The sequence below is a fragment of the Monodelphis domestica genome, chromosome 3, assembly GCF_027887165.1.
Source record: "Monodelphis domestica isolate mMonDom1 chromosome 3, mMonDom1.pri, whole genome shotgun sequence".
NCBI classification, from domain to species: domain Eukaryota; kingdom Metazoa; phylum Chordata; class Mammalia; order Didelphimorphia; family Didelphidae; genus Monodelphis; species Monodelphis domestica.
Window position 1 is genome coordinate 514464558 of NC_077229.1, and position 5923 is coordinate 514470480.

At 37.8% G+C, this 5923-nt stretch overlaps 1 pseudogene; it reads left to right on the forward strand.

The window, feature by feature from the left end:
• The first annotated feature begins 1245 nt into the window (after positions 1–1245).
• On the forward strand, positions 1246–3160 carry LOC130458023 (heat shock protein HSP 90-beta-like; annotated as a pseudogene).
• The last annotated feature ends 2763 nt before the right edge of the window (positions 3161–5923 follow it).

Sequence of the window (5923 nt, forward strand, 5' to 3'; positions counted from 1 at the left end):
AGGAGTTTATCATGTGGGTCAGAAAGAACCCTTCTCCGCTTGATTTATTAGCCAAATTAGTTTAAAAAGGAAGACATTCCTTGGGATCCCTAAGGACAAAGAAAATGCAAAGAGCAGCAGACTGGATGGTATCTCTGACCCAGATCCCAGATATAGAAAAATATAATCATTCTCCTTAATATTTAGGAATTAATACAGTATATGAAAAATAAGTTCTCACAGGAGAATGTTCCATGGAGATAACTAATTCTATGCTCCCCATCCCCATAACACCATGGTCTCTGGAAGATCTCTAGTCTGGGAGGATACTTCAGGGTGAGTCGTCATGAGGCCTTCCAAGAGGATATTGGTCAAATCTGGCTTTTCTGGTTTCCATGATGGATGAACACTCTTGGTCAAATGGTCAGATCATTTAATTAAGAACTAATCACTTAATCTTTGTTAAAAGAAGTGTCTTTGAACCTTATACAACTACTAAACTATATTTTAAAAGTTGCTCTGACTGTGTTAGAGGTCTTTGGTTACTAAGGGGCCACTAATTGACCATTATTATTGGTAACTGCTAGAATTACCAATAAATAGATTAAGCTTGGACCTTCTGTGCCTCCATTTCTCATCACAGATACATCGAGGCAAAGGAAGTCAGAAAAACTAAAAAGTGGAAGTGACAGGGCAGAGCATTTCAATTTTAGGAGAGACAGCCTTGCCAGGGTAGAGATAGGCTCCTCTCTTGGGTTTAGTTCCTCACAATCCACACTTTTTGTCTCAGTACTTATAATCTGTACTGACCTTATCAGCCACAACCACCAGAAGTGCTTCAGGCAAAGTCCACCCTTGCTGGAGACTCCAGGGTTTCCTGACAGGTGACAAACAATCAGTCAACAAAAATAACAAACAGAAGACAGCTTAATCATAACAGCCATAGGATTGCTTTGCATCTGACAGCTGCTCCACCATCCCGATGTCTGGTTTTTATTTTTATACCCATTTTCTTGGCACTCAATTACACATGATCAAAGAGAGATAATTGGAAAAGTGATACATTAACTTTTAACAAATCACTTGATTAACATTCTATATTTTTGTATTGTGATTAAAGACAGAATAAAGGCTCCACACAAGATAAATTCATTTTCTCATTAACCTGTGAGAAGTTTTGAGCTTATAAACAATCAAGGAAAATTATTTATTGCTTTTAATAAAATGGAGTAATTAATCAGCAGTTCTTAAAAGACAATTCAACAATCATATCATTGAGATTGAGGGGTTTAGGAACACAATTCAAATTTAGACTGGTGGCTTCTAGGGAGTTTCTGAGTTACTGATTTGTGTAATCCAGTCACTGAGGCATACTGAAGCTTGATGTACTTACTTGTACTTATCGCTTGGGCCTCTATGATTGATTTGTGTGCTGGCTTCATGAGAATAGGTTTCTGTGAGTGGGGAAGTTCTTTGGGCTTGGCCTGTAGCTGCGGTTTTGCTGGGAATTATGTACCTAAGTAAAAGTTCACCCATGATAGTCTTTTGGGGATTGGGTTTAAGGGTCTGATCTTTTGGTGATGTTTTGGGGAATTAGGATACAGGTGTTTTGCTCTTGCATTATTTCTTTTGAGACTAGGGGGAATAATAAGCATGTCAATTCATAGGTAAGGGGCATTGATGAAAGAGGTCATGTAAAAGGGGGATTGAGTGGGCAATCACATCTCTCCAAGGACCACTCTGTGGTCTCCCCAGCTACCATGAATGACTCTGTCAAGGTGTCATGGTCTGATGGCTCCCAGCACCAAAATACCTGAGAAATTACAGCATAGAGAGGAGGAAGTGGATACCTTTGTCTTTTAGGAAGAGCTTATCCCACTTATGACCTAGCTAATCAGTATTTTTTATTCCAATAAGGAAATAATTTGTAATGCCTCCGGTGACCTAGACAAGATCCACTGGAAAAACTAATATTGTAGATCCTTCCAAACTGGACTGCAATAAGGAATTAAAAATTGACATTATCCTTGACCTTCAGGAATATACCTAGATTTTGGTGGATGGTGGCATTGGCATGGCAAAAGCTGATCTAATGAGTAAGTTGGAGGCCATTGTCAAATCTGGCACCAAAGTTTTTATGGTGATTTTGCTAGAGGGAGAATGCATCTCCATGCTTGGTAACTTTGTTGTGGATTTCTATTCTGCTTATTTGATGGCAGAAAAGGTAATTATCATCACCAAGTTCTAGAATGATTTCCTTCACAGTCTGAGCAGACCTAAGGGCAGGGAAAACAAGTTGTTTTTTTATGTCTGAAGACACCCAGATAGAGTATCTAGGAGGTTGGAAGAAGCACTCTCAGTTCATTGACTATCCTATCACACTTTATTTGGAAAAAGAAAAAAAGAAAAGAAATCAGTGATCATGAAACAGAGGAAGACAAAGGGGAAGAACAAGGAAAAGATAAGAAGAAGTCCAAGACTGAACATGTAGGATCAGATGATGAAGGTGAAGAGGACAAGAAGAAAACAGAGAATAGGGCTTAAATAGATTGAATAGGAAGAGCTAAGAGCAATATGTAGTTGTAACCCTGATGCTATAAGACCAGAAAAATATCATGATATGTAAAAGCTTCACTATCATCTATCAATAAAACATTTCTCTGTGAAGAGTCTACTGGAATTCAGAGTTCTGCTTTCTTCATCCCTTTTTGGGCTTCCATTATCCTCTTTGAAAATAAAAAGAATATCAAACAATATTATGGCCCATGTACTAATCATCTCCCCCATTAAATTTTAAGTTCCTTTATGAGAAAGAATGCTATCCACATCCAGGGAAAAATCTATGGAAACAAACCCAAAAGGAAAACATATGATCAAATGTGCAGTTCAATATGGATATGTTTAGGTTTTTGATGTTAAAAGATCTACTGCAAATATGAATAACATGGAAATAGGTTTTGAATAATGATACATGTATAACCCGGTGGAACTGCTTGTCAGTTCTGGGAGTGGGGAGGGAAGAGGGGGAATCATGACTCATGTAACCATGGAAAAATATTCTAAAATTTTAAAAAGTTTTTAAATTAAAAAAAAATTAAGTGTAGGGATTGTCTTCTGCTTCTATTTATATTCCCAGTGCTTAGCACCGTGCCTGACATAGTATGAGCTTGATAAATATTGATTGATTGATTAATCATAGAGAGTTGTGATGTACATATTTCTGAGTATCTTAACTTTATCTATGGTATGATGGAGTCTAAGGACCTCCCCTTCAACAATACAAGATATGTTGTGGCAGAGTAAGATCCTGAAGATTCCAGATACTCAGTGGATTGAAATCCAGGAGTAGAAATGGGAGGTCCTAGGTTCAAATCTGGCTTCAGACACTTCCTAGGGGTATGGACCTGGGCAAGTCATTTAATCCCCATTGCCCAGCCCTTACTGCTCTTCTGCCTTAGAGCCAATATATACTAATGATTCTGAGAGTGAAGGTAAGGATTAAAAAAAAAAAGTTCCTGAAGATCATTTATAAGAATATTGTCAAAAAGTATCTATTTTGGAGGCAGCTAAGAAGAGGAAGCTACACCTAGAGACAGGAGGTCCTAGGTTGAAATCTTGCCTCAGATACTTCTTAGCTGAGTGACCCTGAACAAGTCACTTAACCCCTATTTCCTAGCTCTTACCACTCTTCTGCCTTAGAGAAGATACTTAGTATTGATGGCTAAGATAAAAAGTCAAGGTTTCAAACAAACAAATCAAAAATGTATCTTGTGCTCTTTTCTTAACTGGCAGAAGACAGAGAATTACAAAAGTTCTAGGACTGTGTTGGTGACTCTTTGGTACACATGCTAGAGGGACCTGTTCTCCTCCCTCTCTTGACAATACCTGAGGACATTTCTCCTGTCCTCTTCCCAGCAGCCCAATGGGAATGCTTCCTCCTTCTCCTGTCTGGGGTGAGGTGGGCTCCCATGGGGCACAAGGGTTGCAGTTTGGGCACTTGATCTTTAAAATGTTTGCCATCACTGTTCTAGGAGGTCATTTTGAAAAACCTCAAGTTTGAAATCCATCAGGACTAAGGCAAGAGGAGCCGAGCTCCTGAGCTATTACATTATCACATATATCAGTCAAGAAATAATATCTCTTCCTTGTCTGGATATGTGTCTAGAATGAAGGAAATCCAGAAGTGTATCTACTCTATCAATGGTGAAGTTGAAGAACAAGTGACCAACTCTGCCTCTATGGAATAGACACAGAAACATAGGTTTGAAGTACTATTCATAACAGAATCCATTGATGTGTACTGTGTACAGCAGCTAAAGGAATTTGATGAGAAGACTCTTGCTCAATTACCAAGGAAGAGTTTGAAGTTCCAAAAGATGAAGAAAAAATGGCAGAGATTAAGACAAAGTCTGAGAACTTATATAAGCTAATGAAGGAAATTATATTTAAGAAAGTGGAGAAAAAGAGACAACTAGATGGCTCAATGAATAGAGAACTTGGTCTAGAGACAGGAGGTCCCAGGCTCACACCTGGCCTCTGACACTTCCTAGGTGGGCTCAAAATGCATATAATTAGAGGTATAAAATGCCATTTTAGTTCAAAGAAGGGAGCCATCGCTTAAACTAAGAAGAGGAAATAACAGGAATGCAGTCGACTAGGAGAAACCTTCAAACAATGACATTTGTACTGGGTCTAAAAGGATGGAATAGGAATTAAACAAACAGAATAATTGGAGAACAGTGCAAATGATGGCAAATGAATAAATAGATCAAGAGAAAGAATGCACAAATGAATCAAAATTTCCTTTATTTACTTTCATAAATCTTGGTTTCAACTAATTTGTTGGGGGTGAGTTTAATAGTAGGTTATATGATCCTAACAGGACATAAGTCAAGACCCTTCAGTATTCTCACTGACCTACTCTAGAGGCTCTATAGGTTACCAAAGTCCTTCTTAATATGTGGCATCCAGAAAAGAATTTTATATTCTGTCTATGGTCTGACCAGGATGGGACACTGCGGAACTATCTCCTCTTTCTTTCTCTAAGCAATGCCTCTTTTCATGTAGATCATTATTAACAGTCTGTTCTTTGAATTTGGGAACTCAATGAGGACTAACTTTATTTTTTTAAGGGGCCTTTTGATGTAAAATACAGTGAACATATTACCCGATGTGGAATTGTGAAATAAACACCACAGTCGCTATTTTTAAAAAATATGTGTATATATAAATATACATATAATAGAGGTTATAGATCTATGACTAGGAGGGACCCTAGACCATTTAATCCATTGCCCTTATTTCATAGATGAGAAAATCGAGGCAGTGACTTGTTATATAGATAATAAGCATCCGATGTGGAATTTGAACTCAGGTCCTTGTAATTTTCAGAATTAGTAATTCTGAAAAAGGAAGACTTCTTGATTTTTCTGTTGGGTATCTACATATGGGGGAAGGAGGCTTAAAATCCATACATTTCCTGTAGTATTTGTTCTCAGATAAACAGTAAAATGCTGAATTGCAGGCTCCCACTCTGCTCAGTGTTACTTCAGCTGTTATTTCCTATTGTACATCACTAGAGGGCATGATAGAGTTTTCTAAATGGATAATCCTCAGAATTTCTATGGGAGAGGTTTCAGGTAACCCTATTACACTTTTTCCAGTTTATTTTGGTAGTCATCTGATGTAGTAATAATTTTCACATACAGTGCAATTTTCTTTGTTCACAACATGAGAATATTGGTTCCACGGCAGAAGAGTGATAAAGGCTAGACGATGAGGGTTAAGTGACTTGCTCAGGGACACACAGCTTGGAAGTGTCTGAGGCCAAATTTGAACTCATAATTTCCCTTCTCTAGACCTTATTCTTAATCTACTAATCCCCCTAGCTTCCCCTCTTAAAATAATTTTTTAGTATTGAACAAGGACTTATTGCTATTATTTA